The following is a 15008-nucleotide window of genomic DNA, read 5'->3' on the forward strand; positions in this document are numbered from 1 at the left end:
AAAGTGCTAATGGCAACTGTTTTTCTGCCTGACTCTGTCTGAGGGCCATTTTATGTTCTAGAGCATTAAATAGTAGATGTATTCTTTTATATATATATATTAGATTTTCTTAGAGGTATAAAAGCCTAAAGGTGACCTCCTATGTACTGTATGTTGCAGTGTATAAATTCCAGCTACTTCTTGGATCAGCTGACTGAATCAGATCTAGGCTGGATCTGGAAAACCAGAATTTTGAAAGGGTGGGACTGCTAGTCTTCTCGTCATTTGTCCAAGGGGAAAGGTTCCACTTTGGTTTGGGAAAAACATATTTTTGGATAAGGCTATCTTTCATTTTCATTTTGCTTCACTAGTTTATGCAGTACTGCTATTGAACATAACCCAAATTCTCCCTTCATTTGTATGTGTGCATGCTTTATCAGCAAGCAGCCAGCCCCAAGTTGCCTTGGCTCTTTTTAAGTCAGTAGTGAATTTGGCCAAGTTGTTTTAATTCATGCAATTATTGTAAACTTGACTGAGGTACTCAAGCTTGTTCTGGAATACCACAAAAATATTGCCTTCTAGCTCAAAGCACATACAGTACAAAAAGTCTTGGAAATTATTTCACTAGGCCACCCAAACTCTGTCTGGACAAAGAGCATAGCAGACCAAACTATACAGTTCAGGAAAACATTGGTTTTACTGGCACTTGGGCAAAAGAGACAATACAAGCTTCATCTTATGAACTTTTTAACTGTCTGTATCATATTAATCTCTTTTAAATTTCTGAGATGCAAATAATTAAGGCTTGCTCTTTCATCCCTTACTAAAGGGAAGTTTTAAAAAGTCTGAGTGGGAAAAAAAAAAGTGATGTGATTCTGGGTAATTCCACCAAATGCAAACTCACTTAACACATAAGAGGATTTTAGAATCAAAGTTATTCATGGAAAATTGCAATCATGAATAATTGGTAGTGATTTGATATCAAAACTCTCCTATTCTAAGCAATGTTTTTGCTTTGTATCTGTAATATGTTCCATTTTCTTTAGAAAGACAACTAGAAATAGAATAATATCAGGTGTATGGACTTGTACCAGCCCAGTCACAACAGCTTAATAGAAAGACACAGATCTAGGCCTGAATGGCCTGTTGGGATGATGCTCTGTCCATTCTCTGGCAGGATTGACACAAATCAAACACAAATTAATGACTGAATACTGAAATAAAGCATGTGAATAAATTCGGGCATTGCTATGGCTGCTGTGGGACTCTGAAAACTGCTTGTTTCATAAAGCTCTTCCTGTTAATCATTCTGCATTTGCAATGAATGGGGTTTGTGACAATGTTTAACAGCATGATGGGTGAAACTAAGCCTAAGAAGTTTTCAAAAAAGGTAAGACTGACTTTTTCTAACAGAAGTTTAAACCATCCTGTGTTTTTCCAACAAGCTTGTTTCTAAGCAGTAACACTTTTCTGTTCAATGCACTCAGAGCAACTCTCAATGGTAAAGGAAAGCAAGAGATTTCCCTATCACGTGAATAGGGAAAGCTTTCCCTACACATGAATGAAACACACCATGCATGATGTGGTTAGGCAAAAAATGAGGAAATTACTTGCCTCTAGAAAAAAGACATCATATAAGAAAGTGGACAGCAGGTAATACCAGTAACAAACAGCAAGCAATTATTCTGTTTAAGTGTATGTCACTTCATAACTGGGTCAGTTACAGATCTACACAGACATACATAGCAGAATGTTCATGATAGACAGTATTCAGTCTCCAGTGCTGGAATCTACTTTACTGACTCAGAGGATCATTAGAGCCTGCAAAGTCTGAACAACATCCAGATACAGGATTTTGGCAGGGGCCTCTTAACATACACTTGGAGAACAGCTCCAGTTTTCAAGCCCTTCAGAGAAAGTTTACTGGACACATGCCTTTTCCCAGAAATATCCTGTGTTTTCAATGGGAAATGGCATCCATGACTTCAGACTGTCTCACAATCCTAAAAACCCAACTATTTCTCATTCAACTAGACAGTTTCTGAGTAGTTCCAGACTGAAACATGGGTCCCCTATTTGTGAGGGCCAAGGTTACAATCTTCTCATAGATTGTGTAATAAAGAGGAAATACACTTTCTCTTAGAGCTCCACAGACTTAACACTTCACCTTGGGATTTTAACTCTTCAAGGATGTAAAAACATAGAGAAATCTAAGCAGAGGGAGAATTTCTTCACAGGAATCTGAAAAGAAACTGAGAGAGAGGACTAACTAAAATAGATGGACATAGTCATGTCCTTTTCTTTGTATCAGTTTTCCCATTAATCCAGAGATATTTAGGCTCTAATCAGAGTGAAGATGCCTATGATTACTCTGAGCCTTGTATTTTTAGTTATGACTCTTCTATTTAGAATTTACATGCTTTCATTTGCCTTCCTTGATTTTATAGCTAAAGTTTCCTTCCTCCTGCCATTTTAATTAATCTTGCCATGTCCAAGCTACCTTATATTCCAAGACCTATGCACACACATTCTTCTAGAATTTTACAGACATGGATCAACGTATTGCTCTTACGCTCTTTTAGACTTTTCCACCTGAAAAGAAATTAAGGTTCTGTTCCTCACATCTTCATTCATTACATCATCCCAGAGATGTTCTGTCAAAGCAGTTGTTTATTATTATTTTTTCCCATGATCTTTTCCTTTATCCAGCAGAGGTGTGCAGGAGCCAGTTATTAAATGACTGACCCTAAATTGTCATAGCCTTGAGCTAGGCTATGTCAAAAAAGAATGGTGGAACTACTGTTACAGTCATAGCACCTGCTTCTTTCTAGGTGGCTTTCTGTGGAGTGATCACATTTTTTTTCAGTGTGGGCTATTGTGAGGAACAGAGATGGGCACATTTCATGTTTACTTTAATTGTCTATACTAGGTTTGCATGGCAAGGTTTTGGTAGTGGGAGGGCTGCAGGGGTGGTTTCTGTCAGAAGCTGCTAGAAACTTCCCCGATGACTCATAGAGCCAATACCAACCACCTCCAAGGTGGACCTCCTGCTGAGCCCATCAGAAATGTTGCTGGTGCCTCAGGGAAAATATATTTAAGAAGGGGAGCCTGCTGCAACAGGCATCTGGAAGAAACTGTGAATGTGTTAAGAGAGGAGCTATGCTGCGGCAGAATTTCTGGCAGGACTCATGACCCCTGTGGGAGATTCATGATGGAGCAGTCTGTTCCTAAAGGACTGCACCACATGGGAGGGACCCACACTGGAGCAGTTAATCAGGAACTACAGCCTTATGTTAAGCTTCAGGGGAGGACTCATGTTAAGTTAATGGAAGATTGTCTTCCGTGGGAGGGACCCCACAATGGACCAGAGGGCAGAGGAAGATAATGATGATGAACAACCCCCATTCTCTGTCCATCTGTGCCACTGCAGGGAAGGAGTTATAGAAATTATGATTGAAGTTGAGCCCAGGAAGAAGGGAGTAGTGGAGGTAAGGTGTGGAAGGAAAGTGTTGTTTAAATATTGGCTTTTATTATATCATTACTCTACTCTTCTTTGATTGGCAATAAAATTAATCTTTCCCTAGTTGAACCAGTTCTGCCTGTGACAGTAACTGATGAGCAATCTCTCAGTGTCCTTATCTTATCCCACGAGGCTTTTGCCGTATTTTTTCTCCCATGTGCACCTTATGAGAGAAGTGATAGGCTTTGGTGGGCACATGGCATCTAGCCAGGGTCAGTCTGTCACATTCTCTTTTTTACTGACAAGAAGAGACAAGAGAGTATACAGTAAACTAGCTTGAAGCAGTCAGAAATGTATTTCAGAGGGAAAATTAACATAGCATGATTACTATTATATTCTAGAGTCTATTATTTAAGAAGGAGAAATTTTAAAAAGCCAACCAAACAAAAACATTTTTTTAAACTAATATGCCCTTGGGCAAGAAATATCTAGAAATATTTTCAGTAATCATTCAGAAAAAACAGTTTCAATTCAGAAGGAATGGTAGTAGCAGAGGTCCTAAGAAAAGACAGTAGGGTGAAAGGGTAGAAATTACCTTCCCATGAAGCAAAGAGACCATAGAGCTTTTCTAACCAACCCTTAAAGAAGCAAGGAAAGTACCAGTATGGTGCAGCACAGTTTGCACTTTTATGGACAGGACTGTGAACAGTGTTAACTACTGCAGAACCCTTTTTCTGAGTATTATTTATTTGAACATATAGAATAAAATATCTTTCTCTATTGATTACTGAAACGGAACAAAAATCAGACCAGATATCGAACTACTATGAAATGCTCTTCATGATACGAAGAAATGCCAGACTGCTAATTTTTACTGATGTTAATGGACTTGCTTCCAATTAAACCAGTGCTCACTCAGTCTCTGTTATTCTGTTGGAGGAATGATATGAGTTTTCAGGTGAGTTCTTCTGTAAGCAAGGGAAAGAGATTTCTAAGAGAAAGTTTGGATTTTTACAAAGTTTACACATATGAATATCTGCATCTTCCTTGTTAATGAAGATGCAAAATAGGCTAATTTTTTTTAATTTTAATTTTGTTCTTAATGGATCCATAATGTTTAGAGTTAGTAGAGAATAAATTTCTAAAAGGAAGCCATTCCAGGCTGGAAATATACACTGATATGGACTTGTAAACTCTTAATCTTTTTTAAATCTCTGAGCAAAACTTTCAAAAATTGTGTGCTTAGAATACAATTCAGTAACATAAAACTCATTAATAAAATTTTGATAGTAAAACATTCTGCATGAGCAATAGTCCTGCATATATTTCTGTTCGAAGCATCCAGGAAGATATTACAAAGTGACTGTACAAACTGTTAGCATATTTTCTAAGCAGAATAGGAACTGTCAAGGAATTGCTAATCATATTTCTAGTTATGCATTCCTAAATACAAATAAAAATTCTTCTGCACTGTCGTTTCTGTAGTTTTCCCCACCTCCACGCAGCCCCCCAAAGAATCCGACTTCCTCAGAGATAGGGGGCTGTGAGGGGAGGAATACTAGGAGAGGGATAAATATTCAAAAGAGGCTATTACCCCAGGGTGTTGGAACAGCTCTCTTTATTCTGTGGTATCCATGGGAGAGCGGGGCAAAAGAGGAACAGGAATTCTCAGGGGTCTATATAGGTTTTGGACAGGGTGGGCTTTCCTGGCTCTCTGCCAACCCCATTGGGGCAGGAAGGAGGATCTAGGGGTTATCTTGATCAGAATCACAGGGTCCCGGGGGAAGAGGGGCAAAAAGTTTGCCATGAGCTCACCGTAACACTGCACGTCACTGAATTCATTATGAAAGCTTCCCTTTGAATGAAGAGATAGTTTTGGCCTTTTATGGACAGATAAAAGCTGTACCTGCATTTTTCTGCTTTACGTCATAAAAGCCCGTTAAAACTTTTTCCTGTTGTGCAACAGGAACAGCCCATTTTTAAGGGCTTGAATGACAACTAAAAGGCCAAGCCTGTCTTCTGTTTCTGCATTTGCTTTTTTGGCATTTGTTTTGTAAAGTAACCTACTACTAACAAAATACAGTAGCAAGTTCATGTCTTTTAACCAAAAAAAGGGAAATAGTCTAAAGCAGTGATTGTCAGCTAAATCCATTTCATCTGCAAAAGTACTGCTGTTTCCACTAGTCAGTAGTCCCAGGTTTTTTGCTCACTTACGTCAGCAATGCCATTCGAGAAAGTTTTCAGAAGATCTTGCTTGAATCTCTGGTACAGTATTATTCCTGTGTAACATACTCCTAACAAATGCTATCAAAATATAATTTGCCACATTTGATGAGGACAGAAAAAAACCTGAGACCACCAAAGGCAAGACTTCAGGGGATATTAATATTTTTATACCTAAATCGATGCACCAAAGCAATATGCTTCTACCATACTATTTAACAGCATTCATTGTAAGAAAAAAGAAGTATTTCCTAGATAAAGGATTTTAGTCTTGAATAATAATAACAATACTAATAATCTTTGGTTTGGGGTTATACTGAGGATGACATTAAGTGAATAAGCCATCTTATTTACTCCTCTCTCCACAAAGTAGTGTGGGAGGCAGCAAAGTCTGAAGGATACTCTCAATAACCCAGTGAGTTCTGAATGTTGTTCTTTGTCCTCCGCTGCAGTTCAGACATCTGGCATACCTCAGGCGAAACTGCTCTGCTGCACAAGTAATCCCTTCCATTGCCTCTTCAGTTGCTCAGTGTTTGCGGAAGGCCATAACACCCTCTCACATTGCTTTCATTAGCCTTTAACTTTAGCAGTCTCCTACCTTTCCCTTTTTCTGTTTACAGCTCTCAGTCCTTTAGACAGAATCAGTCAGATTCTGGACATCATTAGTGAAGAGTGTTTTTGAAAATGGAGTGAACATAGTCAGCTGGGAAAATTCACAATCTTGTCTGCAAAATTGTTTGCAGACAAGATTTCCTAGAGAAATCAGATCTAGAAAAGTGCTGGTCTACCACCTATGCCTATAACCACCAGTATATGGACATTTTTCTGGCTAAATTAGTTCATGCTATAACAGAATATCTCTGTATTTGTGGCCCTATACCAGATGGCAACAGACAACAAGCTGTTTGGGCTTTGTTCAGGTTTTGAAGGAGTGTGAGGCAGGTAAATTAATCTGTGTCAATTTGTCTTTCTTTTTTTTTTTTTTTTTTTTTTTTTTTTTTTTTTTTTTTTCTGATATGTGCTCTTCTGCCTAAAGGGTTTTGAAAGATAGCTGTGACCAACCTGTACACACATACTTCCCTTCAGCAAGAGTGGGCTCTCTTCATATGTACTAATTGGTTGAACACCAATAATTTTCTCTTCCTTCGTCATGGAAGATATGAATGAGCAGTCTACCAGCATTCAAGCTATCCTAATTTACACAAAAGTGAGCTGTACCAGAGGCAATTCAGAAGAGAAGGATCCATGGGCTGGAGAAGAAAGGGAAGTACAGAGTCATGGTACCCAGGCATAGGAGGAAAATGAGAGAGACTGGAAGCGTTAATTTCCATACTTCTGGTTCTGTGACTGCAGTGAATCATCAGAGCAAAAGTAACTCTCAGAAAATCTGAAGTTTCAGGCTTCAACTTCCAGAGTTTTTTTTCCAATGGAGAAAAAAAATATGATCTAATTTTCAAAAAATATAATCTAATTTCTTTTACCTCTGAACATCATACATACTGTAAGGTTATACTAGCAAACTATTTGAGACACTTTTTCATAAAAAGGAGAGAGGCAAGTCCAAGTATGGTTAGCCAGTGTTTATAGGGCTATATTGTTTTAAACAATTTTTGGAAAATGCGTTATAGCCAGTATTTCAAACAAGTCTCATGCTCAGTGTAAAAGAGGCTTTCCTGTATTAATTCAAAGTGTTCTGAAGCCCAGACACAACACTCAGCAGCTCATAAATTTGTCAATGGATGAATTTAGCTTAAGAAAAATAAGCTGCATGTATTATAGGTGTGGCAAGGAGCACCACCTATATTCTTCCAGTTGCTTTGACCCTTTCCAGTTGGTTGTAATTTGTTATAACTTTGCCAAATTCTAACTTCCAGTTCAGTTTTTTTCTAATTATAGCTACAAGCCTTCTATGCAGCTATCTGCTATTTGAGCTATTTGGGGAATTTTCAGTCAAAACAGCTCAGCATTCCTGAGGGCAAGTGAGGGGAGAAAATCAAAAAACTTTTCATGTCCAAAGTGATAAATTCCTTTGCTATTTAAGATGCTGAAGTGTTGCTTTTCTTTGATGCAGGATGTCCTGTTCCTAACTCTTCAAAACACATACCTTGTCCAAATGACAAAAGTTTCAGAGAGCACAATTAGTACATTAAACCAAAGCAGATATTTGCTAGTTGGAAAATGTTTCCTAAAAGCTCTGCCTACACTGAATATGCAGCAGCTGTGGGCAGAAAAAATGTTAGACTTTTAATTGGGGTTCCCATGACACTCCTATGGGAAAACCAGTGCTGCTGGGATGGAGTAGGGTCCAGCAGCTCCGTGGGGGTTGGTAGCTGTGGGTGAAGGGGCTCCCCAAGGCACAGCTCAAGGCAGGGCTGGGTCCAGGGTGGTCTCAGCCCTAGCACCAGGCACCTCTCTGGGGCCATACCAGGATGTGGGGCTGTGCATGGGCACAGCTTGGGGCCCATGGCCAGGCAGAACAGCACCTTGGGGAAGTGGAGACAGGCCCTGCTGTGGCTTCGTTGTGGCAGGGTCTGATGAGTGATGGATGGGCTGATATGGGGCCTGGTCTGTGGGCAGGGACAGCAGGGCCTGCTGGTGCCCGTAGGGCTGGCAATCACAGCCACAATTAAGGGCAGCATCACCTGTTCACCCAGGCTACAACTGGAACAGGTGTGAGCTGACCAGAAAGGGGAGATTTCTATGTGGAAAAGACATATGGAAACTATGAAGGATGAAGGTGAGACAGATAAACATGAGGAAGATAGCTGAGTCAGAATAACAAAAATGGGCAAGTGGGAGAGTAAGCTGGAGACAGAACTGGGTCCATGACACAACTGCTGAACAGGCAGGACAGGTTTGGCTCAGCCAGTTCATGTTTCTTTGCAAAAAAATTGAAAGAAGTAAAAATTGCTGAACCTGAAGATGTTTTGACTCCCCAGAATTGCCTGTAGAAGTCATGCTTCAAGTGCTACTGCATAAATGTGATGATATCCTAGTACATCCATCAGGCACTCATTATGTGAGTGGTGGAGTTCTACACAGTGAATCCAAATTCACCATCCTGGCAGCAATCAGGAGGTCTCAGGAGGATATCACATGAAAAGTTTCTGGCTGTTTCAGTGCCCCCTTTCAAATGCCTGGTGTTGGTGTAGCAGGATAGGAGACAATCAGTTTGTGTGCTCCTGGATTCCCTCAAAACCATTTGCTCATCCTGAGTACAATAAGCCCACCTTAGGATTCAAACAAGGCTTTTGTCTGTGCTGCTAATAGACTTCAGCACTGCATACATTTTCCAGATTCATAATATCAATTTAAAAATGCCATTCTGCCAATGTCATACTAAGAATTTGATTATTAATAGCTGAGGTGTGGCCACCACAGTAATAGCTGGATATGTGATTCTGAAAATGAATGGTCAATGGAAGGAAACAAAACCACAACAAAATTCTGAGCTTTATGATCCAAAGTCATTAACAGCAATGAACTCAATGAAAAAAACAAGTGAATATTAGAATCAAATATGTAATAGGTTCCTCAGAAACTGCTAGACAATAAAAAGACAGCTGTAACTGTGCCTTTTTTGAGCACTCAAAATGCAGTCAACATTAACTTTAAGTTGGTTTATTTTTCTTTTATTGCTATGTCTGTGTGGGGCTGTAATTCACAAAGATTCAGAAGTATTTTGAAGTGATGAAATTCAGTTTCACCTGAAATACTGCCACTTTTGGCAGAAAAAGACCCTCCCAAATAGGTTTTCCACAACAGAGAAATTCTGTAATTAAATTAAAAGGAAGTGAAGAATAACTTTTGCCAGTTGAAAACATGTAAGTCTTTTAGTTGGGGTAAATGCAATGACCAGAACTGGAATTTTGGAGGCAAACAAAGATTAAACACTGTGCTGCTACCAAATATTCCTTGGATTCTTTTGAAGCCACAAGGGACAGATTGTCAGTTTTCCATCTCCTCTCTTTTACTGGGTCATGTCTACAAGGGGACTTGTTGCTTCCATGACAGGAAGGACTCAAAAGCCTAACCACTTTTTTCAGCTGTAAATGACAGCAGTTTGGTTCTCAGTTATTTGCCAGTATTTCTTCCTTTGGCACCTATGTTTTTCTGGATGTCTCTTCTCCATCATTGTCAGTGATCCACTCTGGGATTATACCTCACACTTTCAGACTTATCATCAGTTTCCTGCCATTTATTCACTGTGTTTGAAATACAAGGGTTTTTCATTTTGAATCAACCCTCCAGATCTCATAAACAGTTAGACTGATTTACTAGGGTAGGAAGATTACTTTTGACTTAATTAATTGAAATTGGAAAAATATTTCCTGATTTTGGACGATACGTATGGACTAAAACCTCTCTCTTATATTTCACTAAGTTTTTAAGTTTATCTTAGGTCAGAATACTAAAATTTCTAAGAAAATTATTACAGGAACAAAATAATAGATATTTTGTAACTTAAAATATAAACATGCAAAAATTTGCATAATAAGAAAATGATCCAGTTATATGGATTGTGTAGAAAAGGAAAACTGGCAAGAAGGAGGAATTATCCACCAATTGATATGGTCAAATGTGCTCTTCCATTAAGATATACTGTGAAGTGAGATACTCTCTTCTTTCTTACATTGCTTGATTGCCAAATGATGATTTTAATAGCATCTCACACTCACTTTTCCTAGGATTTTTCATCTGTAGTGTTCAAAGTAGCTCACCAGTCACAGTGATTCATAGATGAATGATTATGTTTATTGTCTATGGAGCTGGGTTATACCCAAATTGTTCATGTAATTCTCAATTAGTTTTTGATGCCACTTAAAGGTTTTACTCCTTCTTGATAAAATCAATGAGCAGGAAAAGTATCAAGGCAAAAACTGGGAATTCAAGTATAATTAACACAAAGAGTGCAACAATATCAGTCTTTTCACAGACATATTGGGCATGTTAATGTCCAACAGAGGTTCCTATATCTTCTGCTGGTACTGGCTCTTGATTACTCCTCCCACCATTCATTTGAATCATGTAGTAAATTGTTCTGAACTTATTTTTTCATCTGAATGCTACCATTTCTCCTTCCACTTTCACAACTCAATAATTAAAAATTTCACTTAGGGAAAATAGAAAGAGCAAAGTGCTTCATGGATGTTATAAAAAATCAGGAACCCTAACACTCAGAGTTCCTGATAATTATCACACAATTTTGTAACACTAAACTGAGCAAAATAAGTCAGAATTAAATTTTCAAATAAAAAGAAAAGGAATATTATCCTAGGAAGCTCAATGTATCTGCATGTATATGTAGTGAAGAGCTATGTCAGATTCCTATATTCCAAATGTCCCATTGCGTACAAATGAAGTGAAAAACTTGTATGAAGCATCTGAGAGGCCCACATGTCAGTAAATGTTAAAAAATTTCTCCTACAGTGGCTTTTTCAGAAACAGAAAATCAAAATTGCACATATGCTTGCACACATGTATGCATTCATGACTCTGAATTGGTCACAAAAATAGGATATACCCTCATATATATACAAATGCGTGTATTATGTATAAATTGCATGCATTCATTATATTTTTGGTTGGATGTTTTTATGCATATGATAGCAAAAACATTCCTTCAGGCTGTACCTCTATGCTGTTAGGCACTGTGTCAAAACCAAACAAAGAGCCAGTTTAGTAGGTTTGCTCTATAAGCTGGAGTGTACAGAAGTTTCTCCATTTTCCTCCACAGGTGAATTTTGTAGATCTACTCTCCCTCTGAGTTCTGTGGGTCCTTATTAGTTACAGAATCAAGGACTCACTCTTAAATTATTGCTATTTTACCCTAGGAGATCATGGAAACCTGGCAGTGAGACGCTTGGCTAGCTGTGCCACAGAAAAAACCATACTGCTGTGTTTTAGAAACTCAGTGTCATAATACAGCAACTATATCATAGGGCTTTTTTTTTTCACATCTTTCCAAATTCTACACTGTGTTTAACATTGGCATGACAAATATGTCTGAAAAGTCAAAGTTTAAAAGTCCTTCCCTGGTGCCAATTTACTGTTTGAAGGATGCACAGACCACCTGAGAAGGGATTGAAACACTTAATTCCCTCAATTTTTGCTTCTTTTATTCAGAAAATAGATATACCTCTAAACAGCTTTAGTTCAGAAACTGTTTTAGCTGCATTCAGCTAAAAACACATTCAAGAATGACATGACCAGGATTTGATCAGGTAGCAAGGTTGTGTCTTCATACATGCAGTCCTCTAGACACAACCCTTGGAATACCAATATGTTTCCATCCTATGTTTCACAGAATAATTATAATGACATTATATATCCTAAAGGAAATTTCAAAGATGGTTCCACAATACTGACTATCATACATAATAACTACTTAATATTTCTTTGCCTGTCTCCTTGAGTGTAAAATCTTCTTTTCATTTTGTATTAAGGCAGAACAGGAACTGGACCTGTCTGGGGGAATGTCTGGCTAGAATACATGAATAGTTGTCATTGTCCATGTATTGTCCACTCATTGAACAAGTACTTAACCTGTTTTCTATTTTCATTAATATTTAACTGACCAAAGTACAAGCAAGGTACTTGAAATTGTAAAGTAATTATTTCATCTGTTGGTCTACCTGAGCATATATAAATAACATATTGGAAATTGTCTTTCATGTGTCATTTTTTTTGCTGACTTTGGACTAGCCTTTGTTACATTCCTCTAAAGCCTCTTTGTTGCAAATATTGGTGGGTATTTTCCTTGTTAAGGCAGCAGTGTACAGAGAAAAGGCTGTTGAGTAGCTGCTGATTTTTTCAGCACGGCCATTTCCTATTTCACAGACACAAAGTAGCCCTGTTTGCAGCAGGGCATTTCTGGTGGACCAAATGATGGCTCTAACAGACTTAGCTTTTGGCAGAAAGAGATTGTTATTCCTAATGCCTGCTCTTCTTTCAAGTGCCAATCATACATAGAAATATGAACATATTTCAAACAGAATTTCTATAGGCAGACTCTGCTCTTGGGAGATTTATTTTAAATATCTAAACAAAAATATTTTAAAATGCAAATATCTTACTTTAAAATCTAAATTTCAGAGAGCTTCACAAAGCTGTCAAAGTACATTAATTTTCATTTCAAAATCCAGTGTAATTTTTTCCCCAAAATTAGATTCTTTAACACTTCTTTATGATGAGATATCAACAAAATAATTCAGATTCGGTTTAATCTGAAGGTCTACTTCAATAAAGCATTCAAGTGTTAGTATTCAGCAGAATACTTAAAAGACATTACTACCTGTGAGGTTTAGAGTTACCCAGGTGCTTACATCCATTATTAAAGAAAAAACTTTGCTTTCTGACCAACATCTTAACATGCCAATCCAGCAGGTGTAAAATAAACTGAATTGCATTGTTTCCTGTTGGAACTGTAAATTGTTTGTGACAGAGGATCTTTTTTTCTATATAAATCTATAAAACATTATTAGTTCTCTAAAAAGAGGGACTTTTATACTTATGAATAATCATATTGCCAATTGTGATAAATATTCTATCAGAACATGTTCAGTAGGCATCAGAACTGGGCATATATGTGCATAAGGTTTTGATAAATACTCTCTGAAAATGTCCCCAACAGCACTTACCTTCATATATTCTGAACACTGATTATTTTTCTCCGTGGTTCAGACATTTTTGGTTTATGCAACATCTTAGGCTCCCATTAAATTTCGTCCTAATTGAAACTGAAAGAATAAAATTAGCATTAACAATGCTTTTCTTGAAATATTCCTGTTGATATCTGAAAGGGAGTTGACAAACCACATGCAACGAATTTTTTTCTTCAGTTGTTTGATGTACAGTTTTACTGCCATGCTGTTTAATGCACATTTTCTTGGTCTCCTATAATGCCAGAAACTTGGCAACCCAAAACCAAAGGAGACATGCACCACTGGTGCTAGCCACATACATCAACAGACCATTTGTAATATTTAAGTAGAAAAGTTACATACTGGTCTCAGCCTTTTGTTATTCGCTTCCATAAGAGGAGCAGTGACTTTTAAATCTACCACTACTACTACTACTACTATTCATATTATGAGTATTTAACTGTAGGATCACAGATTGAAAGTCCAGCTAATTTCTACTTCAGTAACTGTTACTGTTACAGAGAGACCAGCTGGCAAAACTAGGACTCTACCTTGCCTGCAGTAAAAGAGGCAGGGCTGACCACATTTTCCTAGACTAACTGATGTCAGGAAATCAATTATTTGTTTGCATGCATGAGAAAGACTGAGGTTGGTTTTTTAAATTAGTATACAGCCATGAGGGTTCATATGATCATATTTTCTTAAGGGCTGCTATTTATTTTCTCATTATTAGGTAAGATGTTGGACAGCAAAAAGAAGCCAAACAACAAAGGGGAAATTAAAGAAATCTGTGCAGAATATTGAGCCCTGCCCAGGACAAGTTGCTGAAAGCATTTGTTTTCAATCTTATACCAATAGTGTTCTGTTTAACTTTTTGAGTGTTCTCTTCATAGTTCTGTATGTCCCTGCCTTCTGTTCAGAGCTAAAGTTATTTTTGCAATTTGTTTCACTCATCATTATTTTTAATAGATGTTAGTGTGACGTGATTAAATTGTGAGTGCAGAAATAGAATGGATCAGAAAGGAATCAGTGTCATAACTTGAGATTTCCTGATCTTCCAGTCTCTCTGTTAGTCAGGAATTGTAAACAACACGCAATGCATGTTAACACTTCTATTTTGAGATGGTGCTCAATATTTCCAAGTAAATTTAAAATAAGGATCACAATACAATTCTTATTAATTTTTTTCTTTTTTCCCTAGATACTGTCACTCCTTTCATATGTCTATGTCATTATACTAAAATGGTTTTCTTGTTTGTAGAAAAATACTCCATCTTTATAGCAAAGTGTATTCATCAAATTGGCTTACTGTAATTTTCTATATCTTAATGAAAAGGAAGAAGAAATGGAAACACGAAGTCTTTTGTAACTTTAAATGAACCTATGCTCTATTGCAGATATTGTCACTAGTACTTAATGATAGACAGATCAGAGGTTCAGTATTAAAGCAGAAAAGTTCAAAAGAATTTTGGAGAATAGTTAATAATTTTCAAAATATTTTGTTCCTAGAAAAGGGTAGCCCTTGAGAAAAATCTGAAGAAAAATCAACTTAAGCTATAACATAGGGATTATTTGCAAATTTAGGGGGAAAATACCTTCTGCATTTTTAAAAGAAAAGCAAAAAAAATCTACATATTTTAGCTAGTCTTTTTTACAGTTTTAACTAAGCAATAATGATAAAAAAGTCCACCTCTAAAATTATG

The 15008-nt window shown here is 37.4% G+C and overlaps 1 long non-coding RNA gene across 1 annotated transcript in view; it reads right to left on the reverse strand.

The window, feature by feature from the left end:
• The window catches only part of LOC115495528 (uncharacterized), a 108673-nt gene that overhangs the window by 38625 nt on the left and 55040 nt on the right, over nucleotides 1-15008 (reverse strand). The window contains exon 3 of the long non-coding RNA XR_012056360.1: nucleotides 13303-13401. This is a non-coding gene — a long non-coding RNA (uncharacterized lncRNA). The remainder of the gene's footprint in view (nucleotides 1-13302; nucleotides 13402-15008) is intronic.

Source organism: Taeniopygia guttata, chromosome 5 (genome assembly GCF_048771995.1).
Source record: "Taeniopygia guttata chromosome 5, bTaeGut7.mat, whole genome shotgun sequence".
Lineage (NCBI taxonomy): Eukaryota > Metazoa > Chordata > Aves > Passeriformes > Estrildidae > Taeniopygia > Taeniopygia guttata.